Here is a 19,531-nt window from a genome sequence, read left to right on the forward strand (position 1 = left end):
TCTTCCTGGTCTCCCACGCGGGTACAGGGTCCCAAAGCTTTGGGCCGTCCTTGACTGCTTTCCCAGGCCACAGGCAGGGAGCTGGATGGGAAGTGGGGCTGCCGGGATTAGAACTGGCGCCCACATGGGATCCCGGGCAAGGCGAGGACCTTAGCCACTGCGCCACCACGCTGGGCCCAACATTGCTTCTCTTGCATTGAAATAAATCATTATATAAGCTAATGAAGCAACTAACATGTTTCTGTTGTTAGTCATGTCCCAGCATTTACATAGCAAGAATACATTGAAGAGTATTTCAATAAGTTCATGGCAAAACGAGACTGGAAAATATATTTAGGGGCAGGAATTTGGCATGATGGTTAAGTTACCACCTGAGACCTCTGCATGCCACATCAGAATGTCTGATTTAAGTCTCAGCTACTCCATTTCTGATTCAGCATCCTGCTAAGGCGTACTGTGACAGGCACTAGATCATGAATCAGGTCCATGCAAAACCTGGATAAAGTTTCTGGATGCCGGCTTCAGGCTGGCTCAACCCCAGCTGTTACAGCCATTCGGGGGAGTGTACAGTATATGGGAGATATCTTTTCACGTGTCTTTCATCAAAGGAAATTTTAAAGTTAGTTTGATACAAAAACCAAATCTGTGCAGATTTTTTTTTCATCATATGCATTTTCATGAACTCTTAGAGAATTCCTCAACTGTGTGGATCTCCAAATTTTTGCACAAATTAACTTATCATTTAATCCCATTTCCCCCCAGACCTTCTGAAATACTTTCATATGCTATGTGAATTCTTTTTTGCCCTATATTACAGCCAGCGAATGTAATTAAATATATTAAAACATGCATCTAGATGAATTTCATGAGAGAAATTTCACTTCAGGATTTGAAAGGACATAAGCAAACATTTCTTACATAAGAAGACATTGGATCAGGTGTTGTGTCAGGCATAATATTTGATCACGTGTTCGAGATTTTCTGGTGTCCACTACAATGAATATGTCGCAGTCTTCAACCTCAGAGATTCAGGATGCAATCTGATTTGGAAATAGCATCATTGAGATGTAATTAGCTGATTAAAATGAATTCATTAGCCTGAGCTCTAATAAAATGTGATTGAAAAACATGTGATTGATGTCTTTGTGATAAAAATTCAGACACAGGGAAGGGAAAAACAGCATTGAGATGGGAATGATAAACCAACAAGCCCAGGGACACTAGGAACATTGAAGATGGCCAGAAATCACTCTAAGCTGGGTGAGGGGTGGTGTCTTCAGTCTCCTGCACAGTCTTGCAAAGAGCCAGCCTTGTGGACACCTTATGGTGTCCTTCCATCCTCAAAGCTATCTTAAGTCACTGAGCTTTAGATAATATGATAGTAGTCCTAAGAGACCAGTCCTGCCTGTGAGTCAAAGTCACTTCTTATTATGCAGGGTTCTGCTGGTTTCACTTTTGCACGCTGGCTTCCTTCTCGTGTGTTCCAGGAACTGCAGGCAACTCCATGGGCATTCCTGGGCCTGCTATCCATTTCCCATTATCGTAACTCGGATCACAGACTTCTTTGGCCCACCCTGTCTTCACCAAAGCCATTATTTCTGTCTGTTGAACTTCTTTGAGTAAATGCTCATGTCTTTCTATTGAATGAAGTTAAAGCTAAAACAGCCTGCCTTTTCCTTTAGGCACTTTTCCAGAAATGCTTCAACTGTTTATCAGAATCGGCCTCTCCTTTCCTTGCATACTCATTGATTTCCTCTTAGCTACAGATGTGGCAGCACTTATCTGATTTTGCTTTTTTTTTGAGCAGTATCATTTCCCTGTCAGTCTCTTCTGTGAGCTCCCAGACTCCTCAGGGCATGAACTGTCTTGAAGACGCAACTGTGTGTGTGTTACATCAAGATCAGTGACTTACACTTGGTATTGAATTGGATTTCTGATGCTCCTTCTATCTGTTGCATTTTCATATCTATCTAGGCCAGACTTGGTCTGCTCCCTGGTGGAGGAAAAATGTTGGAATCCCTGTATTTAGGATGAAGACTGTGTGAAGTTTATGTCAAGATATCATGGAATAGATCATCCATATATCTGAGCAACATTTTGGCTCAGGATTGTATTATAAATCCTGCCTTTTCTGAGCAGAGTCACTCAGATAGGGGGATAACCAATGGCACAGAAAGGGTGCTGATGACCTTACACCTGGAGAAGGGAGTGAGGTGCGGGCTGGGCTTGGTAGCGGTAAACGGGATGCGTAGGGTCCAGGAACGCGACTGGCTTGAGAAATTAGGTTGTCTGTCTCTTTGACATTACTCTCTCAGACATGGTCCTCCATGACATCCAACCCTTCCTCCTTCCTTGTCTCTAAGTCTTGTCTGGATCATCTTAGTCTATTATCTATGAGCTGATGAGTTTTGAAATGATTTGTCTCTGAAATTCCAACCCCAAATATTCTTTATTTGGGAGATGCCAGAGTGAGTGTCACACAAGTGTCTTCTGATAAAGTATTCATAAACCTGAAACAGTTTTTCTCCTTAGATCTGGATTTCCTGGGTTTTTATCACAGTGGAAGACATGGCTCTATCCAGCCATGCAGCAAGCTCTTATAAGATTTTACTCTTCCTCCCCTCCCTTCCACAGAAGCCTGTTGAGTCTGCATATTAAGCAACTCTAGGGTCCATTTCTTTTTACTCCACGGCCATGACCCCACTTCCAGTCCAAGGGTATTCAAGAGCATCCAGCTGGGCTTCTCTTCAGCTTACCCATTACACTGATCACAGAACTATATTTTAAGAATATAAATTTGATTGCATTACGCTTATGCTGAAAACCTTTGACAGATCCCTATTATCTATAGAATAAAGTCAAAATTCCCTGGCTTTGGCAGGAGCCCCTTCCCAGCTGGCTCTGTGCCCACCTCATTCAGGCTTGGCTGTGGAAGTATGGCGCTGAGATCACGGGACTGCCTGGCACTTCTCAGCTCCTTGCCTTCCGACTGCTTTTATAAGGCTATTCCTTTTCCCCAAGTGCTCATTTTTGTAGCATGGTGAATTTTGCCTGTTTTTAAGATCTCAGTCTTACAGCTAGAGTTATTAACACTTCTATCCTTTTCTTTGTTGTGCTAGTTTTTACATGATCTCTCTCTTTTTTAAATCTACTTTTTAAAGATTCATTTTATTTTTATTGGAAAGTTTTGGATACAAGGAGAGAGAGAGAGAAAGACTTCCATCCATCTTGCTTGTTGGACTCGACTCACTAGCATATAGGGCTCAATGTCATCTTCATCATTGATTTTAAGGTCTGGTATAGAAGGACCCACATTGTGACACTATAGGGTAAGCCGCTCCCTGCAATGCTGGCCATCCTATATGGATGTTGATCTGAGTCTCAGCTGTTCCACTTCATAGAACAGCTTCCCAGGGACTCATGCACTTGGGAAAGCAGTGGCCAAAGCAATGGCCAAAGTCTGTGTCAACAGCCGCTCACGTCAGGATTTGGACAGAGCTTCTGGTGTGGTAAGCTGGGAAGTAAACCAGAGGATGGAAGATTCTCTCCCTACTCCGCCCAGCTTTTTCAAATAAATAACTAAATCTTTTTATTGGAAAGTCAGATATACAGGGAGGAGGAGAGACAGAAAGGAAGGCCTTCTGTCTGTTAATTCACTCCTCAAGTGACTACCAACAGTCAGAGCTGAGGCAATCTGAAGCCAGGAACCTGGAGCCTCTTCTGGGTTTCCCACAAGGATGCAGTGTTCCAATGCTTAGAGCCGTCCTTGACTGCTTTCCCAAGTTATAAGCAGGGAGCTGAACCGGAAGCAGAGCCACCTGGATTAGAACCAGCACCCATACGGGATCCCAGGGCGTGTGCAAGGCGAGGACTTTAGCTGCTAGGTTACCATGCCAGGTCCCAAAATAACTGAATCTTTAAAAATATGTATCTGGCACAGGCCAAATGTTCAAGCAACATTTACATTGATACATAAAAGACATAGAATCTACTGTCATTGAAGGATTACTCTCGCATACTAAGTGGTCTCAGGTCATTTGGCTTTTTCAATTCTTGTACCTGCCTTTTATAACTTTTCTTTGCTTTTCGTACTGGAAATATGTTAGTCTATTTGGTAGCACAGTTTGTGATCCGTTCCCCAACACTCTACCTTCCACTTTTCCAGCTGACTGTAATTATGTTGTAATGGAGCACGAAAGGATGGCACAGCTTGTCATATTTCTCAGCAAAATCACGTTCTTTGGGGTATAGGTGAAGGAGTCTCCTGTGCGATCATGTGTTAAGTGAAAGTACAATGGCTTTTGATCCCAGCTCTGCCTGCCCAGAGGCTCTTCACTTACCTTTGAGTTCCAAATAAACTTAGATGGTTGGGCTTTTTGGATCATAGTTCTCTAGTTGAATGAGGTCTTATTAAAGCTTTCAAAGGATCCTCATAGTCATACTAGACTTAAAAGGAATCCCTGTATGTTCTTAAGACCCGGGAAGATAGAGGGGTAAGTAAAAAGCAGAAAAGGAATCTTCTATTCAAAATTAAACTTTCAGTAATCAAGTTCATGAAAATGACTACAAATGGAAATCACAGAAATATAGCTTAGGAATATTGATATTAAAGTAGGAGTGAGATTAGGAACGTCTAGTCATTGGGCTAATACATGTGTGATCAACAACACTTACTACCTCTTCCAGCAGTGGGGTCCCCAAGAACCTGCTTTCCACTTGCTGTTATAACACAGTGCTTATTCCTGAGTCTGGCAGAGCCTCTCTACAGGTTTAGTAAACACCACCCCACTTGGTCACAGAATACGGGTGGGATGTGCAGAGCTTGGCTCTTTTGTTCTCTTCCAGTGTCATGAGGTCCACCTATCTCTGGGGAACTATTTCTTCAGGTTGCATACCAGAATGAAGTGCTCTAAAGGAGCTGTGGCAGTCAGCCCGCAATACCTGGAAGAAGTAAGCGCTGACCATCATCAGCCACTGAGATGGGGATTGCTTGTTCCTGTCATGAAGGTCAATACAAGTCCACAGAGTAGCTGTTTACCTGCCTTCTGAGCCCTATTTTAGTTTAATTTCTGATTTTTAGTATGCCTTCTCGCATATGCCCATCACAGGAAAGACTGGTGCTTTAGATTTCTTGTGTCTCCAGTGAATGAATGATCAGTATCATGCCAATTTCCCCAAAGCATTATTATACTGAATTAAGTAAGACCTCGGAAGTGGGCTAACCCTTCCAGTGCTGAGTTCTTCTCACAAAGTTCCATCAGCCTGACTCCCAGCTCCTGCTTGTACCTGTTTTCAATGATAGGGTATGTGAAATTTAGAAGCACTGCAGTTCAGGGTGAAACAGCCTGAATATTTTGTGAAGTCCACTTGGAGGGAAGCAGTCCCCAGAGAAAGGACATGGCTGTTAGGCCTGACGTTGGCTTTCTGTGGTGGTGCACAGTCAGCATCTGAAGACAACACACATTTGTGAATTCAGTGTTTCTGTGGGTCCCTGGATAGCGGGAGCTGGTTCCTCTGCTTGGGAGTCCAAGAAGGATACATTCAAGGGTGTGAGCCAAGGCTGAAGTTCTCATCCAAGCTTATGTGCTTGTTGGCAAAAATCATTTTCTTGTAGTTGTAGGATTCATGGTGGCTTGCTTCTTGAAGCCCAGTAAATGAATGCCTGGCTCTGTCTTATGAGGAAGATTTGGCTGTCCTGATTGGATCAGCAGGTTCAGGGCAGCCTTCCTTTGGATTAACTCAAAGTTAACTAGATTGGGACCTTAATTACATCTGTGAAGTCTCTCCCACTTGGCTGAAGACATGGCCTCATCTCTGGAGTGGGGTTCTTTCAGGAGGGGTGCCACAAGAGTGTCTTCACCTGGGAGTGGAAGGAAGAGCATAGGTGCTGTTCAAATCCTTCTCGCACACTTGTGACCTCTAGAAATGGTGGTCACATCTAGCTCATAGTGTAGATCAGTGTCTTTCCTTTGTAGGGTGCAGACAAAGACAGATTCTGCTATTATGATAGATTCCTATGGGTCCATTGGTTGGGGGCTCCACTAGGGCTGTCAACCTAGTTGGCTGTCACAACCACATACGTATTTCTAATGTTGGATTGAGATGGAAAGTGGGGGAAATTCTGAGAGTGCTTTTCCATCAGCCCTTTGGACCCATTTGGATCAGACAGGTGCATCCCTAAGTCACAGGTTTCTCATACTTGAAGTCAGCCTCCATGTTCTCCAGGGCTTCTTCTGTGGCCACTTCTAGCCCCTCACCAGGCATTCTCTGCACAGTCCTTGGGGGAACTTTCACTAACCTGAACACACTATTTGGGCTGCAGGGTACTGTTTTTAGGAATAAAAGGGGACTGGTCCACTCAAATCTATAGTCTCAACTTCAAGGGCAGAGGTAGGTGTTAGCCATCAAGTGCCAATTGCTGGATTATATTGGGCTGTGCTCTGTGAACCCCGCAAGTATATTTCAAATGAACTGGTAGGCACGTCTTTCAGCTACCCAGCAGATGACTGCTGGGCTCTTTCAAATTTAATTTCTTTGAATGCCTGAAGAGCTCAAAAGAGTGCCTCTTAGATGACAAATACACAGTTCCCTGACAGGGAAATGCACTCTATCATGGCCAGCAGAACACAGACGGAGGTCCCAAGGAGTGGGCAGCAGAGGCAGGCTGAGTGTGCTCGGAGCCCTTGCTGTGCCATGGGAGACAACGGTGTGATATCAGCCTTGACAATCTCACATTAATTTGATTTTTTGAAACCTTACAGAGCACTGGTTATATTTAGTTTCAGAAGGACTTCAGGAAAGCAACGCTGTTTAACATTTTATTTTTTCATCTTTAGGAAAACAATGTGAGTCTTTTAAAAATGCGATTGTATTGACTTTGCTTCTGCAGGGAGTGTAGGGTGAGGGTTGGTGTGTGCTGTGTGTCGGGACGGCATCTTTTATGGGATTCTGGATGTTTCCTTTACCTTGAGGAATAGTATTACAAGTCCCTGTACAAAGGCAAAAGCTCTGGTTGCTATGGCAATAGCCAATCTGAGGAAGCTGTGACCTAAATCATGACTGAGAAAAATAGTACCTTGTCTGTATCATTGCAGATACCGCTTCCTCTGATTAGGCTAGGCAGCTTTTATTACCTAAAATGAACTCTTTTACCTCAGGAAAAGTGAAACAGGGATTTTTTTTTGTTGCTGCAGAAACTTTTAGAGAACATGGGACATGAAAACTGCTCTACAATAGAAGCAGAGAGGAGCGAGGGATGAGGCATGAGCCAGGGTTCTCTGTTTTGTGTGCAGGCCAGTGTGCTGTAGCAGTTTTGGGGTTAGACCCAGTTTCCTTGCCTACGGAGAAGGGATACCTCCCCTTGACCCTGGCCTTCTGGAGAGAGCTCCGTGAGGGTGGTCTGTCTGCCACCTGCAGAGTGTGCTTGTAACACACACATCAAGCATGCACACCCACACCACATGCGTATAGATTACTCACCATGTACACATACACAACGCACAGACACAAGGCACCTGTGATGCATACACAATGTAGACCACATAAATAACATACAACACATCATGCGTGTTTCATGCAATGCACATGGCACACCACATCAGTCATAGACCATATTCAACACACAAAAACACAACATAAACATGTACCACATAAATCATACATACATACACACATATTACAACACATAACATATGCCATATATCCACTCAGAAACACACACACACAAAGCCATGTGCCCTCTTCAAGGCTTTGTTGTCACAGCGATACAGTGGTATTTCTTGATCAGCTCTAGTTTAGTTTCCATAGAAGTGCTGACCGAGATTGGAACCTACAATTGCAGCCAACAGTGCTGCCTCCGTGGGGAGCTGTTGAGTGCAGCGCCTCTCCTGGCCTGGGGAGGCTGGTGGGAGCCACATCCAGTGGACAAGGGAAAGGCAGAAGATCAGGCCAAGGACTCTTCATCCTGGGCAGCACTGCATCTCTTTGTATGTGTCTCCTCCCTTCAGCAGTTAGCAGAGCCCGTCGTCTTATCCTACAGGGTCCTCTGTCACCTTGTTGGCATTGTCTGTTCCCTCCTCTAATGGCAGTGGAAGGGAAATCTGGCTAACCTGGGTAAGCAGTGGATACCCTACCCAACTCTGTCTTTTCCTTTCTTCCTCACACTGAACATTAAGAGGGTGACATTACAGTATCTGGGGACAATTAAGGACACGCGGGAAAACAAGGTTGAGATTTGTCTGCTCTCCTCTGGAGGCCACCTGGTCCCTCCACTATCTCCAGAGTTCAGTTCCACAACTCCAAAAGCTCTACTCCAATATGTTCTACATCCAAAAATGTGCCAGCCCTTCGTAACTCCACGGCTCACAGCACTAGAAGTCCCATCACCGTCATTGGAAGGATGGCTGACAATGCTCAGAATGCCTTAGAAAAGAATTCCATTTGGGAAGACCTCCTGCCCTGTCCTGCCTGAAGAAGGTCAGGTAGCAATTATTGGCGCATGCTTTGAATCTCTGGCATACAGAGGATGACGCTCTGCCTCAAGGTTAGCAGAGTTTGTAGAAAAGCTTAGCTCTTATCTTGCTTATATTCTTTTCAAGCAACAAGCATGCATGCTTGGAATTTGTTATCAAACAAACAAACAAACAAGAACATTGTTTCCCATTATTGCTTTGATATTCCTAAAGTAAAATGAGAAATGCTTTCCACTCCTCCCCCCCAACTTGTGGACTTGAAGCAAGCAAAATCTCTCCTTCAACCTGCTTCCGTCTGAACATATGTCAGCCGCCTCTGCCCAGCGTTTTCCACCAGCTGAGGCAAGACAGAGCTATGTGGGTGATGGGAGAGCTTTCAGAAATGCCTTTCTTTCTTTTTTTCTTTTAATAGATAAGGAACTGGGTCTATGGAAGTGAGGGCTAGAAAGTCCATAATTCTCACTTTCTCCCTCTCCAGAAAGGCTATCTGTGTGTTGCACTCTCAGTACTGTGGTGGCAGGAGCCAGTGCCCCCCGCCTTCCAACCTCCACAGTTGATAATGTTCTTGAATCATTCTTTGAGGACATATCCATCCTGTCTTGGGTTGTGAAATATTCATATTAGGAATAGGTTTTTAGTGAGAGAGGGTCAGACGCCATTGACTCAGGTAAGTAGGGAATCAATTGAGAGGAAGGGGCAGGCTCAGTCTTGGCACGTGGTTGTCTGATTCCCACTGCCCTGCCTTTGTTGTTCAAATCAGACTGGATTATCAGCAGCTAAAGATAACATGGGTGCCCCATTCCTAAAAGACAAATTTGCAGGATATGCTTTATGTCAAGTTGCTAAAAGAAAATGAGATGATACTAAAACTAATGAAAAAAATATGTCATCTGAATGATACTTTTGAGCTTGCTAGAGTAATTTTCATTTCTGGTGTCCTTTCTCACTTTTTCTATTTCACCACTAAGAAGTTGCAAATATATGCCAACACACGTTAGATTGTATATACTCAAATGGACTGATCATTTAGGAGCTGGGTATTCAGACCCAGGATCTTGTTAGGCTAGTCAAGTGAGTGTCCATTCACTGGGCCAGCATGTTGGTGGTCAGGGCAGGATGCTCTCTACCAGGGCTTTAGTTCAATGGGGCATTTATTTACACATGCAACTCGTGCTTTTTTGCTAGACAAAAAAGTCCTGGGAAGGATTTAGATTCTGCATATCATCAAGGTCCAAAGTAGAAAAACCTCAACCTGTTAAGGAGAGAGCAGAAAGAGAAATCTGCACTAAGAGAGCTGTCTGGATTGGCTAGATCAATGCCCACTGTACTAGCTGGGAAGTGCCATTCACAGAGTCAGTGAGTAAGGTCAAGAGGCATGTCCAGTGCAGTGACCATATAGGGCTTGATGAGTTTCTAGGGCAATGGCTCAAGAAAAATCATGGGTTCCTCACTCCATGGCCAGGAGCCAGGGTCTGATCTCAGCAGTCAAACCTCTCAGTGCTCCCTACTCCTGAGATCTGGATTATACTTGGAGTCCACCTGCCCAAATCTTAATACTTAACAACACTAGCCAGTTTGGCTACAGAAATGAGACCCCGACTGTCTTGGGATCAGATGTTTATAAAGCGCACAGAACAATGCCCAGCAAAATGGCAAGAACTGTGTGAGTGCTAGCCATTGGTAGCATTAAACTGATCATTAGCATCAACACTAGTGGGACTCCTAACATTAGCATCAGTGTCACTGTGAGCACTGGCCTGGATATCAGTGTTAACATCAGCTTTAATATTAGTAAGTTGGCCCTGTGTATTACTGGGTTCTCTGTCCATGAATTCAACCAACTTCAGATGGAAAATATTCAAGAAGAAAAAAAAAAAAGCCTGGGTTTTACCTTGTCATTAAAACGACCAGTTATAATGTGCTAAGTGTTATTATAAATAATGTCCCGTCAGTTTATAGTCTAGTGAACAGGGCTGACATTTGGCCTACTAGGGTTCGGTCCTTGCCTTTAGCTCCTGATTTCGGCGCCTGTTAATTTCCATCCTGGGAGGTAGCAGCGATGCTTCAAATTGTTGGGTTTCTGCCACTCACAGGTGACACTGGATTGAGAGTTCCTGGCTCACAACGTTGGCCTGGCCCAGTCCTAGCTGTCACAGCCTTTTGTACTAGTGGATTGGGGGCTCAATCTTTTTCTCATAAGGGGATAAATAAATATTTTTAAATTTCACAGGAGGATTGTGAGAGTATATGCAAATAATGTATCATTCTATACAGATCTAGAGCTTCGGTGGATCTCAAATTTGAGATCATCCTGAGGGATGACTGAGTCAGTATTAGCATTGACATCATTATTGCTGTCTGCATTGCTGTTGTCATTTGGGTTATATAGCAAATATATAATTATAGCATTATAATTACTATTGGTATGGTCATTGGTACCAGCACTAGCGTTACTACTCACACTGACTTTATTTTAAACATTGACCTTCGTATTACTATTGCTGTTGGTGTCATCCTAGGCGTTAGCGTTACTACTGGCATTAGCTGCTGTCGGCGGCTATTGTGGCGACTTCCCAGGCCACATCTGCCCACCAAGGTTATTCTTCTTCCTCTGTGGGCTTGCTTCATGGGGAGAACCTGGTTTTTGTGCACATCCACCCTGTGCAGTTTGAACTTCCCCAAATCCCCATCCGTCCTGCTGCTGCCCTTGTCAGCTGTCAGGCCAGATTCATTTTGGAAGGTCTGAGGAGCTTTGGCACAGAAGCCCTCCCTGTCTCATTTATTTTCTTTCCCAGTTGCTTTGTGACTGCAACAAGCTGCTTCCCACGTGCTGCCCCTTGTCGTTGACATTCTGAGGCAGTCTGTAATCAATGCAAGCTTCAGCTCCTCTCATTACTGGCTCTTGAAGGGATTCTTCAGACTCAGCAAGAACAGCCACATCGTCAGATGACAGCATCTGTTCCTCCGGCTTCCATCCTGTAGCCCAGCGACAGGGGAGTGTGCATTTGTATTCACGTGCAGGGTCGTGGGTGGGCACCTGGGAGAGTCCAGCAGCCTGTACTGAGCCTGGGTTGAACCTCACATGAACTGCAGATGGCACCTGACTGGGTTTTGGTGTCACAGAGCGTCAGAGTCCTAAAGTGGGGGTGGGCATAGGGGGCACTGGGTATCAAGCACTGTCAGTATCACTTTATAATCGGATGGTTCAATTGGGAGCATGAGAATGTCCTGATGTATTTCTTTCATTTAAATCCCACATGCTCTCATAACGGACATATCATGATTCAATTAAAATACATCCAGAAATGGATTGCATGTGTACTATGCACACATGTGAATATGTATATCCAGGCAAAGAGAGACCTCAGAATCATAAGATTTGACAGAAGGCTAAACGGCACACGAAATATGTACCACTGGCCCATAAGTCCAATTCTGATTGTGCAAATAGCCAACATGAAAATGGAGTCGTGACATTTTCCAAAGTTCATCTCTGCTGTGAGCTGAAGCCAAACCAGCTGCTCAGCTGGGAGAAGGTTTTTGGACAGGGCCCTGGTGCTCTGAAGGGGTGGGATGTTGGGGAGGGCTGTGGTGATGCAGGGCTGCTGGCCATCCTGCCCTGGCAAGCAGTGTGACATTGTCTATATGAACACATGGGGTTACTTCTTATGGTACCTACAAAGGAGCCAGAGGACATCATGCCAAAGGAATTTTAGACAAAGGGAAAAAAGGCAGGAGATAACCACAGGGGGGTTTGGCTTAGTAGAAAGATAAAAGCAGAACACCCAGAACAGAAGATGAGGTCAATCAACTTGTCCCAACTTACAGTCGGTAGGAACCAGTGCCTGGCCTAGAAGCTGGGTCAGCTGACGGCCCCACGCTGCTTCCAGCTGGTCTACCCATGCCTTTCTTCAACCCACACTCACCTCTGTTGTACCTTCCTATTCTCTGCCTTTGGCATCTGAGATGATGTCACAAATACATAAACTGCTTTGGACCCATTTCCCACTGTGAACATTCAAGGTAAATGAGAAAGGTTGAATATACCCATGTCTTTAGTAGTTTTCATAGCTATCTTAGCATGATCCAGAAAGCGTTCACAGCTCTTTATTCTTGGCAAGATTTTTCTCATTCGTCTGCTGCCTCGTTTGAGAGTAAAAGGCAAGAGGTAAAAGGCTTCACAGGGTATCAGCAAGTGTGTCAGGGTGCATGGTCTTCCCATAAAACTGGACATTTTTTAGGATTTAAGACACAGATATCTGGAAAATATGAGGAGAGAAATTGCCTAAGGGATCCCATCAGGTAGGTTATAGAAAATGTTCCCGCAATAAAAATGAAATTTATTTGGCTGGAGAGCAGAGATTAGAACAGCAAAGGGAGAGATGTTATAAAAAATTTAACTTCCTCCCTGTGCCACCACTGAAGATAGAAATCTGCACATGGCACAGCCATCACTCAGAGATCTGTCCTAAATTTATAAGAAATATAGGACAGAGCCAGGTAGAGGTGAGGCCAGGCTATTTACGCCTCTAACATGAGTGAACAACTCAAGTCCATTCTTGATTGTACATGAGCAATCTGACTTATGAGGGAGCTTGCTTGAAACATAATCCTAGATTTCTTATTTCCTATGAGACAAGGATCTGATTAGATTATACTAGGCCAAAAGCTCCTGTCCGATCAGAATTTAAAACTTCCTGCTGTAAGACCCACTGAAGGATCTATTTCTTGTTTGTTTTTTTTTTTTTTAAGATTTATTTATCTTCATTGCAAAGTCAGAGACACAGAGAGGAGGAGAGACAGAGAAGAAGGCCTTCTGTCTGTTGATTCACTCCCCAAGTGGCAGCAATGGCAAGAGCTGAGCAGATTGAAGCCAGGAATCTGGAATCTTCTCTGGGGTCTCCAATGCAGGTGCAGAGTCCCAAGGCTTTGGGCCGTCCTTGACTTCTTTCCCAGGCCACAAGTCGGTAGCTGGATGGGAAGCGGAGATGCCGGGGCTAGAACCGGCACCCGTATGGGATCCGGTGCATTCAAGGTGAGGACTTTAGCTGCTATGCTACCACACCCAGGCTCTTTCTTTTTCTTTTTAAATGGCTTCATCTATATCGAGGAATTTTTGAGTCAGATATTCATATATTAAAAATTCAAAACTCATGAAAAAGATGAAACAAAAAAGAATGTTCCTTCCCACTCCTGCCCTGCTGCCAACTGACTCCCTCCCTGGAGCTGTCTGAGGCTCTTGCGTAAATGATTGACACAGGCGTGGTTCATGAGGGACACACGGTGACAAGCCAATCACTCCTTTCTCCTTTTCACACAGTAGTGTCTTAGCGACTGGTCCCGCATATATTCTCAAGTTGTAGCATTAATAGTCAACAAATTGATGCGATTTTACTTGTATAAAAGCATTTAAAAGTGGCTCATTCTGTTAAACACCGGTATGGTATTTCATTGCATAGCTGTGTCATCATTTATTTCACGTATTTCCTCTGTAACTCTTGATCTTCTGTAGTTGAAATCAAGCCAATACTGAGTGTAGTTGTTAATGTTGTCACTGTTCCAGGTAGGAGACGTTCCTAGCAATGGATTTGCTTTATCAAATGTATGAGAAGTTTTCATCTTTAGAGCTGTTTATAGGTTTTCTTCCCTACAAGTTGCATCTATTTCCAAGAGCCCTGTAAGATAAAGCCCATTTTCTCAACTCTTCTTGGTTCTTCTTTTCCAGCTCACATGCTTGGATCTTTGCCCAGTAGTGAGATGTTTAAGATACTTCACTATATTTTAAATTTATTATTCTGAGGGCCAGCTTCTTTTAGTGTGTGCAAGAGGTAGTACAATTTTCTTTTTTATAAAGTGTATGCTTATGGAAAGTTGTACTTTAAAAAATTAAGCTCTTGAGACTTTTTAAAAAATTCAGTTGTAGAAATTCTGTATATTTCAACAATTATTTTATTTTCAAGTATGTTCTGCAAATGTTTTGTATTTTCCTATCTTGCATTTTTCTTTCAATATCCACAACATTTTTCCTAACAAAGAAGTTTTTTTATACTTATTGAGTAAAACATCCATTTTCATAGTTTCTAAGTCTTGTAAAGGGCCTCCTATTCACTTTTTTAAAATCACCCTTTTTATTATTATTTTATTCTATAATATCTATTATCTTTAAGAGGTTATTTGTATTGTAGCATACCCTTTGAACATATGAGTATACTAGGAGTATACTATGATTTTCCATTACATTTATTCAATCTGTGATGATCAAATCACGGAAATCAACATATCCAGCTCCTCCAATGTGTTGGGACAATCGGACTCTTTTTTTGATGTATGTATATATTCTGTAATAGGCTGCATGAGTGGATAGATTACTGTGTTGTACAGCATGGAACTAATTTTATAAAACTCTCTTGTTTTTCACACTTGATGTGAAAATTTATCATTCTAGAATTATTTTTTGGAGACACGAACATGACTGTAAGTTTGTTTATCCAGGTGACAACTTGATGATCCCAACATTGTTCATGAAGTTGCTTGTCTTTCCCCTTCCTGATTTGAAGATTCTCTTTTGCTCTACATGAAATTCTAGGCGTGTCTGGTTATAATCATGGGCTTTACCTGTTTATCTCCTAATGTAGCACGATTTAATAATCACAGCTTTGCAGTGGATGGAAGCATCTGGAAGGATTAGTTCCTATTATTCTTCTTCTGCATAGTTGTCCCAGTAAATTTTAAGATTTTGTATTGTTATTTTGATGTGACTTTAATCTGCCTGGCATTTTTCTATATGCGTTTTACTTTCAAATTTTCTAAGAAATATTTCAGAAGTGTTGTTTATTTATAGGATATGCCTGTTTATTTACATCTGTATTAACTAACTGATGCTTGATTTTAGTGCTGATTTATACTTTAAGTTGCTGTGATCTAGATGTCTGTTCCTTCCAAAAATCCATGTGTTGGAATCCAGTTCCCAAGGAGTTGATATTAAGTGGAAAGGACCTCAGCGGCCTGTTAGGTAATAGAAGTGGAGTCCTAGTAAATAAGATGTAAATGGATCCTGAGGGGGGGCCCCCCTTTGGCCTACCCCCATGCGAGGGCAGCAATTTCATCGTGCTTGGAATGGCGAGATTGGCAGCAATTCAGAACTACCGAACTATTGAAACCACTTGAGCAGTGCCCTCGGAGCATGCCCCACATCAGGGACCTCGGATGGGTGGGAGACTGGGTGGGGCTTCTCCCTTTGTCTCTACCCTTACCTCAGATACACACACAAAAATATGGAAACAATCGTCTTACCCACTTTCCTGTAACCCTTGACCCTTTGTGTCCTAATCAACTATGTAAACAGTATGAAAATAAAAGAATACAATTTAATACAATACAATACAATAAAAACAAAGTCTGTCCAGGACCACTACCCTATCATCTCTAACCTAACCATGATGTCCAAACCATCAACCATTCATGTCAAATGAAACAGTAGTGTCTGACTATTCTGTAAGTGAAATACGTGCAGTTGCAATCATGTATGTGCCAATTTTGTTGTCTTTTGTTGAATGGTCACCCATTGTGTGGTGCACTTCTGTTTGGGGGTTTGTGATCACCTTTATTAGCATTTGATCTGTGGATATTTTGCAAGGCTTGGTCTGAAATTAGGTCCCTTGAGAGAAGATTTTCTTTTGTTTTTGTCAAATGCCTGGTATTCTACTAACACCATAATACTACAAACCAAAATCTCGGCGTGGGATTTTATGTATCACTGTATAATGTGAATTTGAAACACAAGCCTACATGAGGAACATTTTTAGTTTCATAACTCGTAAGAGATATTTTTGTCTCCTGTACTCAAGATGCTTGACTTTCAGACTCTTGGGAATATTTTCCGAAACATTGCATCTGAAGTCTTTTGGTAGAACAATACACATGTGTGCAGGGAGTTCCTCTTGATTCCAGAAGCGACCCTTATTCTCTGAAGGATATGGGAACCTAAAGTCAAATTCTTCTGATCTAGGGGCAAGCTTAGCAGCGGCTTAGCAGCTAATCTTCCACCTGAGGCACTGGCATACCATGTAGAAGTTGGTTCACATCCTGGCTGTTCCACTTCTGCTCCAGCTCCCTGCTAAAGGTCTGAGAAAGCAGCAGAAGGTGGCTCAAGTCATGGAATCCCTGCACGCACATGGGGGACTCAGAAGAATTTCTTTGTTTCTGGCTTTGGACAAGCCCAGCTCTGGTCATGACAGCTGTTTGAAGAGTGAATCAATAGATGGAAGATCTCTTCCTCTTCTTTCTCTTTCTCTCTTTCTCTCTCACTCTCGCTCTCACTCTTGCTCTCTCTCTGTGAAATTCTTTCAAATAAACTTTGAGAAATTCACCTGACTTAGCACATCCTCTCAAAGCAGAATTTACATGTTTATTCATAATCATTCTGCCAACAAACCAAAATCTTCCCACACCGTATCTCTCCATTCACAGAATCTCTCGTATTCTGTGTGGGACTCCTCACATCACCCCTCTGTGGGTTCAGTAAAACCATGAGAAGGCAGCGGCTGAAGTTCCCAATGTACGTTGGCCACACCCTGGATGTCTCTTTCTGCTCTTTTATTTGAACTGTGCCCTCGTCCAAGCTGATCGGATCTTGTTGTCCCCTGATTCTTCCTAGTAAGAATGTTTCATGAGGGAATCCTGAGTTACAGCATAGGATACCTTGAACATCCCTTCCCGGTGATATGTGATAGCATCATTTGTCCTATGGGAAAATGAATGAGCTCAACCGTAGGTGTGTCACATGCTGCGTGATAGATTCAAATGGAACTTCAGCCAAGAAAGTTTTTTTGTGGCGACTTTGTTGACTTTCAGAGAACATAATGGGTTACACAATCCCATGCAAACTCAACAGAAATCATTGAGTGCTGCTTGCTTGTCTTTTCAAATAAAAAGCAAATTAAAAGGAATATATAGCAGTCATATGTCACATGTTTCAGTGGTTTTTTACAGTATCTAACGCTCACCTCAGTAATCTGTTGTTTTCCAAAACAATGGAGGGTTGTGGAAGAAAGGAAAGTTATTCACGATGACTTTAACAGTATTTCCATTGAGAAGATGGTCTTCCATAATTTAGATTATCCAGCACACGTTTCTTCCGTTGGAAGCCCTCTTAGGGTTGTTCTGTTTAGACAACCTTGTCAAGATTATTAGTACCCGATTTCTTGAATGTGAGTAAGCAAAAGTCATATTGTTGTTATTTTACAAAATTTTCAAATTTTAATATTAATTCTTATTCTTAATTTTTGTTGTACAGTTTTGTGGGTATAGGGCTTCCCTTTCTTTCCCCTCTTCCTCCTCCTTCTCCACAGCGCCCGGGGAGAAGCTGCCCCTCTTCCCGGATTTTCTGCACGTGTTTGCGCCCCAGGCCTGCCAGCTGAGCGTCATGTGGAGGACAAGTTCGTCAGCAACATCACCAGGTTGAGCTCAGGCCCTTTCCGCACCAGCACCATGTCTGATCTCCAGGAGATCCAGAGTGGAGCCTCGTCGCCCGAGATTTCCTACAAGGGCGAGCCTCAGTCCTGGTTCCAGAGGCAGCTCCGGGGCACGCAGTACCAGCCCATTCTCCGAGACCACATTTGCAAGGACGTGAGCGCCCTGGTGGCCGCCCAGATGCAATAGGTCCCCCTGGGCTGGGCTCCGACTGGCCAACATCGAGGTGCTGGCTGATGGCACACCGGCCAGGAAACTGAGTTACACGCACCACGTCCCCAAGAACGGCCTAGCAGCAGCACCCGTGCCCTCCGCAGCATGTGCTCCTTGCTCGGAAGCTGGCAAGGCCTGCAACCCCATGGCCCGACAGTTCAACACGCTCATTCCCGGTGTCTGCCCCACACCGGGAACCGGCACAACCACTGGGCAGGCCTCTAAGGGTGGCTGGAGTGGGACGGCTTCATCTGCACCACCGTCACCAACCCTGAGCCCATGGGCATGCGGCACCACGTGGTCAGCGTGCAGGAGTGTGCCAGCTCCCAGGGCTTCCCCGACACCTAACGGCTCTACGGCAACATCCTGGACAGACACCAGCAGGTAGGGAATGCCGTGCCACACTCTCTGGCCAATGCCATCAGCCTGGAGATCAACCGGTGTTTGCTGGCCAAAGCTCGGGAGAGCGTCTCAGCCAAAATCAAGGAGGAGGAGGAACAGGAGAAGATGGTTCTGGACAAGTCTGGCCGCCAGACCCTGGGATCCTGCGGCACCTGCCACCGTCCTGCGTCTCGTGTGGAGCCTGCTGGGTCAGACGTGCAGTGCACAACCACGGCCGCCTGAGCCCGCATCCGACTCGCTGATCCGCTGCTGGCTTCACGGTGGTCCTCCTGTGGGCTCCTGTATGCGCTCTGGGTTCTTTAAGGTTTTTATGTGCATTGTATCAATTGGCCACCATTGGGGTTGGAATGAAGACTTTATGTAGATTTGTATGTTGTAATATTTCTTCAAATAAATGTATTCCTTAAATCGCGAAAAAAAAAAGTATTCATTTCTCTTAAAATCTGAGTAACATTGAGCTTGCAAGCAGAAAATAGAGGCTTAACTAAAACACACTCTTAGTGTTTATTCATCATACCAACACAGTGAAATATTTCTATAGGTCTATATGATACAACAGGATCCGGAGCCATACTTTCAAACACGTATTTTTAGAAGGACAAGGCCTTGGACACAAGGACGTGGGGGCAAGAAGCTGCCTGCTAACAGCCCCTCCCACAGTTCCAGATCTGGAAGCATCCTAGGACCCTCGGAGTCCTCCGGGCATCCCGGAGGAGCCCGCTGGTTGCTCTGCCAGCCTCCTGAGCCAGGGCAGGCCGCGGCCTCGTGTCCCTCAGGTCGCAGGGTCCCTTTGTGCCCTGTGTCTTGTAATAATATAGTCCTCCAGCTGTATTCTTGGTTCCAGTGTTCTGCTGTTCACACGTGTCATGACATTGTAGGTGTAAGAAATACTAGAGACTTTGCCAAGTTTACTATTTTGTTGTCTAGGTGTGTTTGACAATTTTACCAGAGGCCTTCTTTAGTACAGGAGTAAA

General features: G+C 44.0%; 1 pseudogene; it reads left to right on the top strand.

Annotated features, from left to right (window-relative positions):
• The first annotated feature begins 14,939 nt into the window (after nt 1-14,939).
• LOC121159242 lies at nt 14,940-18,779 on the top strand (annotated as a pseudogene).
• Nucleotides 18,780-19,531: the final 752 nt, after the last annotated feature.

This window comes from Ochotona curzoniae, unplaced genomic scaffold (genome assembly GCF_017591425.1).
Source record: "Ochotona curzoniae isolate NIBS_2020 unplaced genomic scaffold, NIBS_Ocur_1.0 contig_4105, whole genome shotgun sequence".
NCBI lineage: Eukaryota > Metazoa > Chordata > Mammalia > Lagomorpha > Ochotonidae > Ochotona > Ochotona curzoniae.